Below are 18,461 nucleotides of genomic sequence, written 5' to 3' on the forward strand. Positions count from 1 at the left end.
CTCGATGAGGTAGATGAAGATATCTGGAAACTGCACCTCGGGCCATAGAGTAGGAGTGTTGATCCACACATCGGCTGGGAGCTTGTAGGCAATTACCGATTTTTGCAGCCGATAATTTGGCTGCATGCCGTTCTTTTGCAACATGACATCGATTCTGCACATAATTGTATATTATGTCATAGCGAAGCATATTATTATGAATTAGCAGTACATCAGCAAAACTCCCATAGGCTATAATGTAAGAACACACACTATTTTCACCCCAGCAACTGGTTGGCTAAACGGAAATGACGCGACACCGACCATGCGAATAATAGTGTGCAACATTCTCCACTGTAAGTCTCCTACTCGCTTCTGCAGTGATGGCTTATAGAAAGCCCTCCAGGCTGGAACAATAGCCTCTTCTACATTTAATTTTTCACGCCAACCTGTGTCTGAAAGTTCCTTACTGTTCTTAAAGTGTTTTTTTTTCACACACAGTCTATACATTTCTTTCTTATCAATTTCATTAAAGTGTATGCTATAATAGCCCCCAAACTGTAAAAGCTTCCCTGGTGAATATGGAGATAGCTAAGACGCAGGTTTGTTATTTTGGCATGGACTCAGCCCATAGGAACCCTGTGTTATTATTACAGCAATAAAAAGCTCTCAGAGCATTAACTGAGAAATAATCGTTGAACATTATTTAAAAAAAAAAGAAGACAGGGGAACTAAATTAGAGATATACCGCAACGCTACAATATTTATTTATGTAACTAGATTAATTTACCCTGGCTAACTCTATCTTGACATTCTGATTGCAGACTCTTTTCTATACAGTGAAATGTATGGTGATGTGCAAATGTAAGATTTTTGTGCAGGGAAATCTAGGGTGGAGAACAAACTACTAAGAAAACAAAAAATCCAACCTTGACTACTGCTAACGATCCATAGATTCTTAAGTCTGTGATTGACATTGAAATGTGTTGTTTCCGCTGGGCACCCTAGTTGCTAGGCTATTTAAATAGATGCTCCTACTTCCTCTACCATGCTGTCTTCACCTCCATTTGCCAGTGTGCACTTCAGCAAGTCTGCAAAGATCTTTCTTTCAGGTGCAACACTGAGCCATACTTATATTATTAGAGATGGGATTGACCAAAACCCATGTGGCCTGGACCCAATTGGATTAGCCCATGGCTTCATTAATGTGGCCTGAACTCAATTGGATCAGCCCAGGGCTTCCTTAATGGCCCTGAAGAGAACATTCTAATGAGGGCTGAATTCTAACGAGTGCTGAATGAGGGGAAAAGTGTATTTGTACCCCAGACACATTTCCTTTACTGTACGTCATATATTCATCCTGTAACTTTGAATTGTAGGGGTAGCATGCTAGGTCTGGAATGTGCTATTTTTTTTCTTTTTTTAAAGCATTCCCTGACATTTAAAGCATTCACTGACACACACACACACACACACACACACGCACACATACGCAAACACGCACACACACACACACATTCACACACACACTCACACACGCACACACACGCACACACACTCACACACACACATACATGCAAACATGCACACTCACACACATACACGCGCACATACACACTCAAACACACAATTGAATTCCTAACAGCTGACATTCAAAAGGCCCATTTGACAGTAATATTTTGCTCCACATGACATATAATTTATTCTCAGTAATTATAATTTCTTTTACACACCCAGCAGTCTTTGCTAATGGGACCCCGTCTCTCCCTGTCATTTGTGATCTGGGAGGAACTACCATTTCCAGGTCACCGGCTCGCATCATGGAGACACACTATTCATGAGGGAGTGGAGTGGGAATTTACATCTCGCCAAAGAGTTTTCCTCTTCATTGGTTAGCATTGCCAGGCCAGTAAGTTGCTCTCCTGTCAGAGGCAGAATAATGGCTGCTGCACAGCCTCCCATGTATTACTCACTCACTGCCTCTGACCTTGTTGCAGGTCTAGGATGCATTCTGATTTTATGATAGCCCTCATATTCTGCCAACAGCCCCGAAACCTAAATTGAAGACTGTAGAATACAGCCCAATTGCTCAGGTCCGATTATCTGATGTATTACTCTACACACACACAGCTTCTGTAATAAGATTTATTGAGCCATATTTTTATTGCTGTTGTTTGCATTTTAATTGTTTTTCTGTATATTTTGTTTTTGAAAAATTGCTTAGGACAGACATGCTACACCTGAAACGTGTAACTTGCAGCACATAAAAAAAAAAAAAAAAATTAAAAAACTGTCCTATTCCATTCTCATTCACATTTTTTACCACATTTAAAGAAAAGCAAATGATTTGTCATAGTTTGTTGCTATATTATGTGTTATTATTATTTGTTTATTTAACAGATGTCTTTATCCAAGGTATCTTACAAAGACTAGGGTATGTGAACTATGCATCAGCTGCAAAGTCACCTACGACAAGGTCTCACCCAAAAGACAGAGCACAAGGAGGTTAGGTGACTTGCTCAAGGTCACACAGAGAGTCAGTGAGTGAGCCAGGATTTGAATCTAGGTATGAACAGGCTGCCTTGTGTGGTGACATTAGGCCAGGAAGGAGTAGCACACACAGAGACACCACTGGGTTATGGAGTTGCTGTGGCATGTTTTATTACAGTTTTTTACAATTGCTTTGACTCATTTTTCAATCCAGCATTCCAATGTGCAGAACTCTTAACACAAGATGCTGAACAGCTCATTTTGGGGTCAAAATCCCATGCAGAGTGCAAAATAAATACTACTGTGTAGAAGAGATAAAAACATCATGTAAAAGCAAACCATAGCACCAAAACATCAGGTGCTTTGATCACTGAAGTTTAATCATTGAAGCTTTGTTAAATAAAACACCCATTAGCAAATAATGCTGTCAAACACAAAATAATTCAAATCAAACCAAAGTCTAAAAGTGGCATTTGCTCATATTCAAATGATCAACATTACAATGAGCAAAATGATAGCAACCTACAGAATAAAACATATTCTAAATAATGTACAGTAAGCATTCAGTGATATTCTACACAATTGTATCAAATATTATACAGCAGTCCAAAGATGACCAAAACCCAAACTATTGATCAAAATCCTGTATACTTTGCAAAATGAATGCAGTGGAGTCAACCATGCAGCAATAAAGACACCAAAAGCAAATAATGTGTCCAAAACATCAGAAACTTTGTTTGAACATTTTCTTTTTAATCTTTGAAACACAATAACATAAATGAGTTTTACTTAACAATAACGAATACTGCTGTTGGAAAAAACTAAAGTAATAGAAAGCTCAGAGCTTTATGTATTGATGAACTAATTATCAATTAAGCTGTCTTGCATTCTCACATAGAGAAAGTGATTTGCAATTATGACCCCCAGTTGTTACCAGGTGATCAAATAGTTAAGAACTCTACCAGATAAGTGTTATCATTTGACATAAGTCCTAATGGTTGACAGGGCAACTTTATGATTGGAAGAGGTGATTTACAAGTATGCATGTTGTATGTTATCATGGAAAAATGTGTCTAAATGGTTGCATTTTACCACTCAGTTTATCATTATGTATTAAGAGTTGTGCACATTAGGTCGCTGTATAGAAAAATGAGTCAAAGCAATCGTAAAAAAAACTGTAATAAATAAAAAGTTGAAACAAAACAGAACAAAACACTAATACAAAACAAAAAGGCACGTTGTAACAAAGAGAAATGCAACACACAGGAACGTGCTGCTATAAACCCAGCACGAATAGCAATTGTAATCATTTCTTTTAGTTTCTCTTTCCCTCACGTCTCATTCGCCTCTGAACACACTTCGCCATCAGTCAAAGCTGTGGGTTAATCAGTCAATCTAGAGACGGTCACGTTCTGCACAGGTTTATCAAGGATGGGGAAGTTTAATCGCATCCATGCTGCAAAAACAACAAAACATTGTGTTTTATACAAATAAAACAATATGTTTTAAATCATAACATCACAAATACAAAATAATACACACACACACACACACACACACACAGGGACGGGGTGTATCCTGACCTCCTGGTTACAATCCCTTTTCTTTAAACAGCCTCCTTGTTGATATATATGTGACAGGCAAACTCCGAAACTGGGTAATTTGCAGATTGCCAGGGAGATTCACGAATTGCCCGGTCAAAGTCCGAAATGAATCACAAAGATCTTTCATTTTATGTTGTCAGAGGACAGAGACAGGACTACGATTGAAGAGCTTGTTTGACCTGTCTATCTGAGTAGCATCATTCACTCACTCAACTCATTCATAAAAACTACACAGGAAGTCCAGTTTCAGAAAATAGGCATATATTTAAAAAATATATTTAATTTTTTTTATTTATTGATGACACAACTATTTAAAATATTTAATGACATATATAAGATTTATTTAAAACACATTATTAAAATCTAGATATGTATTACATACTTAGCTTACACTCTCAGTCACTCTACAGAGTACGCTCTCCAACTGCTTGCCATAAATACCGTCAAATGTGACTCAGCTAACCATTCACGTTCTACCCAGTAACTGCATCCAATCTCTCTGATTAGACAGTTCAATACAATTCGTTATTATTATTATTGGTTGTTATTATGTTATTTTTTTAAGCAAGTGTCAAAGTAGCTGTCACTGCCCAGCTGAACAAAAACGTATCCGCTTGTTTTGCAGATGCTACTGTGCCTTTAACAATAAGGACTGATTGCATTTCTAGCAGACTAGATCACTTGCACATTTTTGGGTGAAAAAAAAACATTGGGACCACATGACAGCAGAGTTAAGTCTTGACACAACATTTAACCAATCAGTGAGTTGAAGGGGCGGGTTTTCTGTGTTAAGCACTTTGAATGACTGCTAAAAAGATAACCGATTATTTTCCATGCAAAAATAGTGACAATGAATGCAAGGTTTTCAAAATAAGCCAGTGATCGGCGCAGTCCACCGCTTAATACTATATTTGCGCCAGCTACTTTATTAAAAAAAATATTAAGATTATTTTCAGGTATTATCATTCAGGCTATTTTTTGTTGACATATTATTGTACAGTAAAGTCATATATAGTACATAGGGTAACATTTTATATTAAGGTGCTACTTATTAATGTTCTATACATGTATAATAGATTTTATGACCATGAAATAGCCATAGACAGAATTACAGTTTTATAAAAGGAACAGTTTTAACCACCTAATCTACTTTGGAATGTTTAACCATGCAATACCCATAGATGGAATGACAGTTGTATAAAGGGGGCAGTTTTTAGACACCTATTTTACTTTGGGATGTTTTCATGGTTTTAAACCATCTATAATGCTTTCTTAATACTCTATAACACAGTTATGAAGCATATATTATACATTTATAAAACATTTATAAAACATTATTGGAAAGTGTTACCGTACATAGTAGCTATACATATGCACCAAAAAAAAGTATTCCTTTTATAGTGAAATCGTAAAAAATATGCACCCAGGTAGAGATATTGGAGGTTCATGTATAGAGGCTGTATGCCTTTAAGAAGAAAGGCGTGATGGGATATTAGCGGAACACTGATTAAGTGTAGAGGTGCTGGATTATTACACTCTGGTTTCATGCAACAGCTATGATGGTGACTAAATGTGTATGAGTACTGTTGTGTAAAAAAAAAAAAAAAAAAAGGGTAAAATGAACAGTTGCATTCAAAAAATGTAGAACAGCAAAAAACAAAAATAGACGTGCCTTAACAAAATGCCCTGGAAACTTAACATAAAGAAAACAATTTAAATGAAGCAATAAGCTCCATATTTAAGCTAAAAAGCAACTGCAAAGGTTACTGGGTTTTTTTGTTGTTTTTTTTTGGTGAACTCCAATAACCCAACGTTATCTTCCCCCTGTCAAATCATACAGTACCTAAATAAGCAGGGTAATTTACCATAATATAAAACAGTAATGAAAAAGAAAACGTAGAACATAAAAAAGCACAACCAGATATAGTCAACGAAAGACAACACATTATTCAAATTATTTGTCTTACTATATATTTAAGGTAAGGCAGGTTTATTTTTCCGTTAAAAGTGCTCCCAGCTATAATGTTCTGCCGCCCAGCTATACAGAATTTCTGGGGAGAACCCTGCTGTAATCAAGCATCATTGTAAATCTAGCCCATTGAACCTGTGAATTCAATATTATTACAGGCCAGTTAAGATTTAACAATAGGCTTCAATAAGCTACACTTGAATTAGCTCTAGATTCAAAATAATCAGTCCACAGGAAAGAGCTCAATTTTTAAGGGGAATTCCCAATCAGTTTGTTATTGAAAATCTTATTTTTTTCTAAATATACAGTAAATTAAACCAAAACAATATAGATTAGATTAAATTAGATTAGATCATATGATATAGTAGATGATACTATGTATATGTGATATTATATTATATTATATTATATTATTATATTATATTATATTATATTATATTATAGAGGTTAATTGTATTCAGTGTCTCCCTTATAAATACTTTGAAGCACAAAGAGATATGGTAATGTGCTAATAGGCTATTGTTACTAGTACATACCTTGAAGTTTATTTTTTGAAGTAGTATGTAGTATTGTTAATATGTATTTTTCCAAACCAATTAAGCTTTCAAAGAAAGGCAATAAGGGCTATACTTATTTCAAGAGAAGTACCTTTGTATTAAAATACTTTCCACCAGCAGAATTCAATACTATGATCTTAAAGACTGCAAGCGAATGTTTTATTGAGTGAGCTCAGACTTCATTAATTTTATCAATAGTCTGGACTCTGGAGGTCTGCATATCTCAACTAAATATTGCATTTATATATATATATATATATATATATATATATATATATATATATATATATATATATATATATATAGAGAGAGAGAGAGAGAGAGAGAGAGAGAGAGAGAGAGAGAGAGAGAGAGAGAGAGAGAGAGAGAGAGAGAGAGAGAGATGCACACACCCGTACACACACACAGTATAAACAGGTTCACGTTTTACAATCATTTGAAAGCACTGATGTAGCTCTGTGTCCTTTTTCTTGTTGGCTTTCTTTTTTTTTTATACAGCGTTTCATTGGCCCTTGCCTTGTCTTACTTGTTCTATAGGTGTATGATAAGCATTTGCATGGGGAATACAGAGAAAATATATTAATGCCTCAGTAAGATGATGATTCTTTAATTTGTCCCTGGAGTGTGGCTTATTTTTACCAGTGGAACATTGTCAATCAAACCAAATTACCCCACCCAGCATTTCCAACATCTAGAAAGTTACAGTACCATGAAAGCATGATGACATCAAAGATGTAGAAAAAGAACATTCCACTATGGTTGCCGGCAGTCATTTTAAACATAGCCAATGTTAAATAGTATATGTTGACTGCTGCTCAATATAATCTCACAGTGCAGATTCAGTGCGAGAAGTTGTTTCTACCTTATATTTATAAAATACTTTTTCTATTGACCCCAATCTACTTGATTTCACATCTTATTGTTAGCAGCTGAGTTTTTCTCAAAATGATTGGGCTGCTGTGAATTGAAATCTTTCAAGCCTTTATTAATGATTCGGATGGCAGTTTCTGAGCAGACAAGCCCCACAGAGACGGAGTGCTTGATTAATGACCTGGAAACACTTTTCCTTTTCAGCTGATTAAATAACATTGACTGGATTTTTACATTTTATAATAAATTGACCCCCAGGGTTGAGACAACACAGTGCAAGCTGTGTGTTCACTCTTCAGCACATTTTTATTTTGTCATTTGTAAAAATGAAAGGGCTGTTTATCCAGGCAGAAAAATACACTTTATCACCATCCACTACCCATGTGATGAATCCTTATGCATACAAATACTGTGGAGAAAACCACACTTTAAGCTATACTTCACAAAGCTTTTAAAGTTGTTTATTTGTTTATTATTTTTAAGGGTCTGCATGTTGCTGGGCACTCCACATGGAGTGTCACCATATCTCTGACACTCCCGCTGGTTAGGAAGGACTGTTCCTCCTACAGAGGACTCCACTGACCTGGCACTCACAGGGCTGACCTTTGTCCTCCAGGGTCCTGCAGAGCTCCTGGGTGTAAAGAGGCAAGTTGTTTGGCAGTGGGATCAGAGGACACACGCTGACCTATACTTCTTCTGAGCTGTTGTGGGGATTGCTGCATCAAGGGAACATTTTACATTTTTTTAAGAACAGTACCCAATACACAAACAGAACCCATATACTGTATAAAATTATTGCAAAGCTACTGCAATAGACCATTATTACCATTACACAAAGCTATAACTAGTGAATACAAAAAGGTTTTTTTTTTTTAATTAAATTAAAATAAATAAATAATTAATAAAGCCAAACCTTGAGCTTTGCTTGTTTTAATTTCATTGTCTTCATCAGACCACCTTTAAAGTTTGAATACCCCTCCTGCCATCTATTCTTCTGTATATAATAACAGTTAAAAATGTCACAATACCAAGGATTCAGTCCATCCTTTAGCCGTCCCTACTGTATCTGCACCTAATATTGACTTTTCTCACATTCACACATGCACCCCACTGCAGTCTATCCCTCTCTCTCAGGAGTGCTCAGGCTCTATACACATGAACCCCCCATTGCAGTCTATCCCTCTCTCTCAGGAGTGCTCAGGCTCTATACACATGAACCCCCCATTGCAGTCTATCCCTCTCTCTCAGGAGTGCTCAGGCTCTATACACATGAACCCCCCATTGCAGTCTATCCCTCTCTCTCAGGAGTGCTCAGGCTCTATACACATGAACCCCCCATTGCAGTCTATCCCTCTGTCCCAGGAGTGCTCAGGCTCTATACACATGAACCCCCCATTGCAGTCTATCCCTCTCTCTCAGGAGTGCTCAGGCTCTATACACATGAACCCCCCATTGCAGTCTATCCCTCTCTCTCAGGAGTGCTCAGGCTCTATACACATGAACCCCCCATTGCAGTCTATCCCTCTGTCCCAGGAGTGCTCAGGCTCTATACACATGAACCCCCCATTGCAGTCTATCCCTCTCTCTCAGGAGTGCTCAGGCTCTATACACATGAACCCCCCATTGCAGTCTATCCCTCTCTCTCAGGAGTGCTCAGGCTCTATACACATGAACCCCCCATTGCAGTCTATCCCTCTCTCTCAGGAGTGCTCAGGCTCTATACACATGAACCCCCCATTGCAGTCTATCCCTCTATCTCAGGAGTGCTCAGGAGTGTTTTGAGCTTGTCAGCTTTCTATTTAACACTACTGTACTTAAACCCATTGTCTGCATGCTTGTGGTGTACAAGGATACCTTTATTAACTTTACAAATGACCTCTTTTTGTGCACTCTGCTTTTTAAACTATACAGTGTCATTGTTTGTTTATTTCACCTATAAATGAACAAACTTGGCAGAACAATTTCAAGCAGAGCCCTTGTATTACCAGTGACTATTCTCCTCTTGCTTACCCTTAAGAACATCATCAAAATGTAGCTCATTGTAGGACATTATACTCGTGATTCTACAGAGACACATAGATGACCAGCAAGGGTGTTCTCTGTGAAGGAAATTAACTGTTAAGAAAAAGATGGAATAAAATAAGTAAATCTTTGCTACTACAGCTTCAGCCATAATCTTTAGTATGAGGCTCTATCAGCCACATATTAGAACTAACAAGAGACTGAGGCCCAGATTTATAAAAGGATTAACGACCTTTAAATGGGCGCTGAGGGTTCTGAAATGTGGAATTTATAAAACACACGCAACAGCATAAACACGCAATTAAGACATGATTTGCGGGGGCAATGTCTCTGTGTGCTTAAGCCCTTGATGCATATGTAATTCTGGGGCGTTTCTGAATGAAACCGCTAAAACTGGGAAAGGACTTTGAAAATGAGGTCTATTAAATATTCTGTCTAATTTACTAAAGCTGCCGGTAATTGCGGGCCTCGTATGCGTGATTATTTTTAAGAATTCTAAAATGCAGGGGTTAATTTTCCGCAGTCAGACAGTAGGCTATATACAAGGCAAGGTGATGTGGGAGACTTGTCTGAAGCAAGAAGGAGAAATTGTTTTCAAGGACAAAGAAATATTTAATAACATTTTGCAAAGAGCTCATTCATTAACCCTTCTGATCAAGTCAGTTTGTAAATTACAGTTTATAATAATGTACCGCTACTGTATTGTTTTGTTTTTCAATACATGTTTCATAGCTTATATGACAAAATAGAAAGTCTACAAATAGAGAATATAGAATCCCTGTAAATAAAGGTCCCTAAAGGACCTAAAAAGGTCTCCCCACAGTGGCAAAGCAAGGTTCTAACGAGAGCCTTTACTTCTTAGAGTGTGGGCATTATAAAAGAACAGTGGAGGAGATTAAGAAAAGATGGAATGATATTCCAAGGCACACGAAAGAAAAAGTCTCATATACAACGAGGGCTCATCCTCCGACGTTATTTTAGTAATGCCAACAGAATTTCTGTTTTGTAATATGGCATTCTGGTATTCTGGTTCAGGCAGTATGGTAAAATTCAAGTTGGAAAGAAAACAGTAAAAAAAAAAAAAAAAGGACACAGGGACAGCTGATGCAGTTAGTTTGTATCTAGAGCAAGAACAGTTTTTTGACCATATATACCATGCAGATATGCTTTAAAATCTTACATAGAGTAAGAAATACAGACAAACATTAAAAAGGACAGTTATAACTTCATAAGACTTTAAGAAGATATAAGTCACAGTTAAACTGAAGACTTCATATGAAGCTGTATGGAGTTATACTTGCTGAACATATTGCTGTACAACAATGGAAGGATTATCCACCCGTTTGACTGCCATAGATGTAAGTAAATAAAACGTATTGTTTCTGAAGCTTGAAAAGTCTATTCACCTGAAATTATTCTATACGAAATTCGAAGTTTACAGTGGCTTGCGAAAGTATTGACCCCCTTGGCATTTTTCCTATTTTGTTGCATTACAACCTGGAATTAAAATTGATTTTTATTTGGATTTCATGTAATGGACATACACAAAATATTCCAAATTGGTGAGGTGAAATGAAAAAAATTCTAAAAAATAAATAACGGAAAAGTGGTGCGTGCATATGTATTCACCCCCTTTGCTATTATGCCTCTAAATAAGATCTGGTGCAACCAATTACTAAGTCACATAATTAGTTAAATAAAATCCACCTGTGTGCAATCTAAGTGTCACATGATCTGTCACATGATCTCAGTATATATACACCTGTTCTGAAAGGCCCCAGAGTCTGCAACACCACTAAGCAAGGGGCACCACCAAGCAAGCGGCACCATGAAGACCAAGGAGCTCTCCAAACAGGTCAGGGACAAAGTTGTGGAGAAGTACAGATCAGGGTTGGGTTATAAAAAAATATCCGAAACTTTGAACATCCCACGGAGCACCATTAAAGCAATTATTAAAAAATGGAAAGAATATGGCACCACAACAAACCTGGCAAGAGAGGGACGCTCACCAAAACTCACTGATCAGGCAAGGAGAGCATTAATCGTAGAGGCAACAAAGAGACCAAAGATAACCCTGAAGGATCTGCAAAGCTCCACAGAGGAGATTAGAGTATCTGTCCATATGACCACTTTAAGTCGTACACTCCACAGAGCTGGGCTTTACGGAAGAGTGGCCAGAAAAAAGCCATTGCTTAAAGAAAAAAATAAGCAAACACGTTTGGTGTTCGCCAAAAGGCATGTGGGAGACTCCCCAAACATATGGAAGAAGGTACTCTGGTCAGATAAGACTAAAATTTAGCTTTTTGGCCATCAAGAAAAACGCTATGTCTGGCACAAACCCAAAACCTCTCATCACCCCGAGAACACCATCCCCACAGTGAAGCATGGTGGTGGCAGCATCATGCTGTGGGGATGTTTTTCATCGGCAGGGACTGGGAAACTGGTCAGAATTGAAGGAATGATGGATGGCGCTAAATACAGGGAAATTCTTGAGGGAAACCTGTTTCAGTCTTCCAGAGATTTGAGACTGGGACGGAGGTTCACCTTCCAGCAGGACAATGACCCTAAGCATACTGCTAAAGCAACACTCGAGTGGTTTAAGGGGAAATATTTAAATGTCTTGGAATGGCCTAGTCAAAGCCCAGACCTCAATCCAATTGAGAATCTGTGGTATGACTTAAAGATTGCTGTACACCAGCGGAACCTATCCAACTTGAAGAAGCTGCAGCAGTTTTGCCTTGAAGAATGGGCAAAAATGCTAGTGGCTAGATGTGCCAAGCTTATAGATACATACCCCAAGAGACTTGCAGCTGTAATTGCTGCAAAAGGTAGTTCTACAAAGTATTGACTTTGGGGGGGGGGGGTGAATACTTATACACGCTCAAGTTTTCTGTTTTTTTGTCTTATTTCTTGTTTGTTTCACAATAAAAAATATTTTGCACCTTCAAAGTGGTAGGCATGTTGCGTAAATCAAATGATACAAACCCCCCAAAAAATCCATTTTAATTCCAGGTTGTAAGACAACAAAATAGGAAAAATGCCAAGGGGGGGGTCAATACTTTCGCAAGCCACTGTAAGTAATATGCAAAGCACAGTAACTGGATGATGTGTCGTAATGTATAATCAAGGTACTACAAACTCTGAAGTGGTACATTGGTTTATTAAGAAGTCATCCGCACATTCCATATTTTATTCATTTGTCCTGGTGATGTATTTCAAGCTTGTAACACATCTTCATGTGTTGCAAGTACTGCTTGTACCAAAATCTCCAATTCCATATTGGTAAATTTCAGTTTTCGCTTCTGAGCATCCTCACCACCATGGCTAGTACTAGGGTTGCCCCAAACCTGCTATTTTTTGTGCGAGGTGTGTAATTCTCCACCGCTTATTGCGGTGAGGGGTACTTAAATTGGTTGATTGCGGAATCGCCTGCTTTACCTAATTAGTCTCATAAAATAGGTTGTTATTTTGATGATGAGTGCGGCCGTACTGAACATGCACATTACATGGCTTTTTGCGGTCGGTTTTTCCCCTTTATAAATTTGCTTGAGTGTGCAGCTAGGTTCAGTTATTTTAGTTGCCAATGTATTCACCAAAAACATCCAAATCACATGCCAAAGAAAATGCTTGGGACTTTATTAAAGCTGTCACATATTTTATTCAACTTTTTCACACCTTCCAATTACTTATTCACAAAGCATGTTTTGGTGGATGTTTCAAGGACATACAGTATGAAGTGCAATATAAAATGCAATACACAATTGTGTAGACATAAGGCTCACTATTCACCTATTATCTAGAAAGATTCTGTTTTTATTTGATATCCATGGTAACGCATGATGACATACAAATCTCCTGTATATGATTTAAAAGAACGAAGGTTTTAGAAGCCAAGCACAGTAACTCTACAATTCTTCGATGTTGCAACACATTAATAATTGTAGTTATGTTTTACAACCCCATCTACTGTATCTGATAAAAAAATAAAAAATAAAAGCTTCCTTAAAAAACATTCTCTCCAGGAAGCGTCACCTTGGAGAATGATGCTAATTACTGTTTTACCCAGCAGCATCGATCATGCGGTGTGCAGATCATTGAATTTTCAAAGGAAGTCCATCTTCATCAACATCAAAATCATTTGAGCAGAAAAACTGTTGCGTCCACATGCTGTTTACAGCTCTGCTCTGTTGTCTCTCTTTAGTGATATACCCTGTGTACTACTTACTGCCTCTGTTGCACATAAATCAAATTAATGTCCTCGTATTACTGGAGAAAATGCATTGCTGTCAGTGACATGCTTCAAAATCTGCAGCTCTGGAAATACACATGTACTAAATCATTCATGTTGAAGCTGCATGGCTCTCTGTACATCGACCTGAAAAAATTGTTACAAGTTTCTGATGGGATGCAGGTACCAAAACTTTAGAAAAAATAATAATAATAATAATAATAATAATAAATAATAATAATAATAATAATAATAAATTAACTGAACTTTAAAGAAAATCTGTGCATATGAAAAAGTGGTATAAAAAAAGTGTCTGAATTTGGTACAGAGATCTACATCTGAAAGTATCAGGTCTGGCATCACATCTCATTTTATTTGTACTTCCCATTTCTTTATGTGATTTAAAGTGGATGCGGGTGCCTGTAAAGTGGCCATGCTGAGCTATAGAGAAAGACCACAGTGGGTTTCTCAGGAGATATTTAAAACTGGGTTTGGCAGGGCGAAAGCCCTCAATGTAAATTGTGTGTGTGTGTGTGTGTGTGTGTGTGTGTGTGTGTGTGTGTGTGTGTGTGTGTGTGTATGCTGGCAGGGAGTTTCATTGTTGCCACTATCCTGTTACTTTTTGGTGTCATGGGGAGTGGGATGCCGTCGAGAATGAGACTCAGGGGCTAGAACCTGCAGGTAAACTATGTCTGTACACGTTTAAAAGACACAACAAACACAAACACGGGAACAGAAAAACAGAGGCACAGTGGCCAAAATAAAAGGTTTAAACAAAACAAAACAATACAGTCCACTACAAACACTGTTATCAGGCTGGGCATTCAACTTCACTGACCAAGTTACCAAAATACACAGCACCTACTCATCCTAACTCCCTCCACCAGACAAAGGATTTATATACATGTGGCTGGAGTCTAATTAACCATTATGCATTCAATTAAGGCTCCAGACACATTCTCAGATATATTATAGCTATACCGAGCATACAGTGGAGATGCTCTATACTGAAGATACAGTAGAGATGCTCTATACTGAAGATACAGTGGAGATGCTCTATACTGAAGATACAGTGGTGATGCTCTATACCGAGGATACAGTGAAGATGCTCTATACTGAAGATACAGTGGTGATGCTCTATAATGAGCATACAGTGGAGATGCTCTATACTGAAGATACAGTGGTGATGCTCTATACCTAGGATACAGTGCAGATGGTTTATACTGAGGATACAGTATATGACTCTCTGTCACAAAGATGGCCAGAGTGGGTGACGTCAGACCAGAAACAGGAAATAAACAACAAGAGAAGTGGAGTTTGGTGGAGCTGAGCGAATGGTCTCGCTCAGCATTTAATAAATAAACAGAACAGGAAATAAAAAGGTTGTAACAAACAAAAAACACAGGACACGGCACATTCGCCAAAACAAAAGATACAAACAAAACAGACTATACAGACAAACACGGTGAGCTGATTTACAATTATTATTATTATTATTATTATTATTATTATTATTATTATTATTATTATTATTATTATTACCTCCGTCTCCAATCCTGTTCTCCAGTCACCGAACACACAACATATAACACAAAATACACACAGGGGCGGGCACTTTTCCACACTCTCACATTGCACTAGGGCTCCAAAGAGCAGCACAGTAGGTATCCAGTGAGAAACAATGGAATAAGTTAATAACAAGTTCAAGTCCTTTTCAGCTGAGAACCGGTTCAACACATACTGTATAGCTACATTACAAGAAGCAGATCAGCTTTAGTGATAAAGCAGGTAGTTTAAGTGGCACATTTGGATAGGTGCTCGTGCCTATCAAGTAGATTCGGGTCCCCTCGCTATGCTGTGAGACAGAGGAATGTTAGTCACCTCATGAATGGCTATTAGTCCTCAACGAGTTCTGCTGATGCAGTCTGTTCACTTAACGGCATCCGGAAAAAAACAGCTGCTTACTCCATATTCAAATATTTATTCAGTTTATGGAAATCTGGTGTTACACAGTGTTATCTCAAGGCAAACAGCTTATATAAACAATTGTAACATGGCCAGTACCAGCTGGCTTTACTTCTTGAGTGGGTAAATTACATCTTTAGGAACATGACTTAATCAGGGTGATTTATGGGGTCTTTTTATTTCCTTCCAGGCTTTCTGACTGCTGTGCCATAAAGGATTTCCCGTTTCAGTGATCCTGTTCTAGTGCTCACCTGGAGAGAAATTATGCAGCGCAGTCTTGTGTACAGCTTGTAAGTGGCTGATAAGAATGACCTTGCATTGCAGTAATGTTCCTGTTGAGGAGGAAGCTTGTTTTAGGGGTAGTGTGTGCTTTTCTTGCGCTGCATTTAACACACATTAGCAAAGGCAAATACTGTGAAAAGAGTTTCTTAAATGCAAACAGTCAGCCATCAGGCCTTTGGCAAACAACGCAGACAGACCAAGTACCTGAGCCAAGGGGGAACAGATGTGCACAGATTGTAAACCATCAAATTCCATGCACTGAGTGCCCTGCTCGTTGCATTCTTTTATCTCCAACGTGGACTTTTAGTAACCAAGTATGCCCACATAGGTTGTAGTTTACATAGGAAGGGAAAGGGAACTGTAATCAGTCACTGAATGTAGTAATGCAATGTATGGAAAGAAAGTATGTTTAAACCTAAAGTGAACAGTTAAATTCAACTGGGAGCACGTAGACAATTCCATCGCATATGAGAACTTTATGAAGGCATACTGTCTGTAGATCATTCATTTGATTATAACGTATGCTTTAATTTCATCTCTTTGGGGTCAAAGCATGTCAAAGGTTGTAAAGAATGTAAACAGCATTTTAGTTTATGACAGAAAAGAAGAAATTGAAGGGATGAAGGAATTGATACTCTCCAGGTGAAATAACCTTAAAAGGGCAAGTATAAAAGACATCAAGTCATGCATGCAAAACTGAAAGCTTCTGTTATCCTAGTGTACCAGATAGCATGTTAAACTGTTCATATCTCTTTCAGAACTGCCCATGTGAGACATACTACTGAAGACTATCTTCTGAAATCCAAGCTGTGCAGTAAGTGTATTGCTTTGCTGAGAATCAGGCTAAGCCCTTCCATGTAGAAGTTGAAATATAAGCAATTTTGATATGAGATTAATGATTTATCTCTGCAATCTGCTTAAAAAAACTGTGCAAGTACAATCCAGTATCATCTGTAAAAGACTTCACCCTGTCCATTATGCCTTGAGTTTCTCTTTTAAGCACAAAGCTGTTTAACTGACACTTAAGCCTGTCTACAGTCTCCTAATTCAATGCAAGATATTGTTTTGGTGAAATATCAAAAAACCTTTTAAAATTCCTGGTCAGCGGTAGAATGGTTAATGGTTTATTTATTTTAATAAAAAAGCTGTTTTGTGAGACTGACATATTAATAGACACGTTGTGTTGTGTGTGTGTGTGGTTTATATAGACACACACACACACACACACACACACACACACACACACACACAGTATATATATATATATATATATATATATATATATATATATATATATATATATATATATATATATATTACCACACAATACTGATCTACAGCCTCCTATATCGTCGTTATTAGGGTTACATGCACAGGAAATCAATCCTGTTGAAATTGATTGTTTTGAATCAGCATTATTTACATGTGATATTAAGTACAGATAATAGAAGTTTGAGTAGGTTTCGAATGTGAACTATACAAGGCAAAAGAAGCTGCTATAGGAAGCAGAGTGGGGGGGGGTTGCTCGTAATTCAGCTGGTATTAAAGAGTAAATAGCAGGGTTCTGAAAAATATAACATTACCCATCCCCACTGTTTATTTTGAAAAGAAAAAAGACAGGTGCATTATTTACACAGTTGTAGCAGCACATGGGTACGTGTAACACTGTATTTTTCAGAACTCCACTACTTGCTCTTTAAGCCTCACCTGGATGGCTTTATGACACAGGTTTATTTGAACACAAGAATAACACAAAGAAGTATAATTGTAGCTTATATTTTTAAATAGTATCTAATGTAGCTACAAAAAAAAATCTAGTACTACTTCTTTGGATTTAGAGATGTGCCATTAATCTTCTTTCAGGGTCTGTCCAAAATGATCATCATTATTTAAGTGAACATTGCCGTAAAAGTTTTTGGTTTAAAAATAAAGATGATTCATATGCCACAGATCCCAGGTATGTAACCAGCTGGTAATACTGTACTTAAATTGAAGCAGTACAAACTGTAGTAAAAAAAAAACAAAAAAACAATTGCACGCCACACTTCAGCAGCACAGTGCATGTCAGTGCTCCAGGCTTGCTTCTACATAATAATATAAGTGAGCCCTCCACACCACAATGTAATTCAATTACAACACATGTCTGCTGCACATTTCTTCCGCCAATACCTTGTCTCGATTAACAGTGTCAAGTGAAACGTATGGCTGCCTGCTGAGAGATATACGGCCAGTCCAATCAGGCCCCTCATTCACTCTGATTGGAGCCCAGGTCTGGCTAGGACCACAACACATTGAAAACCCTGTCCTGACTGTGCAGGTGAAGCTTGCTTTATCAAACAACATCTAATCCTTGAAAGATGAAAGCACAAATACAAAAAGAAATGCATGAATCATACATTTTCACTGAAGGCATTAAATGTCAGTTCAGTTTTGTCATTTATTTTTTTGTTTTAATGTGGAACACAGACAGAGCAGCACAGATGCTGAATCTCACT

The sequence above is a fragment of the Polyodon spathula genome, chromosome 2 (assembly GCF_017654505.1).
Source record: "Polyodon spathula isolate WHYD16114869_AA chromosome 2, ASM1765450v1, whole genome shotgun sequence".
Lineage (NCBI taxonomy): Eukaryota > Metazoa > Chordata > Actinopteri > Acipenseriformes > Polyodontidae > Polyodon > Polyodon spathula.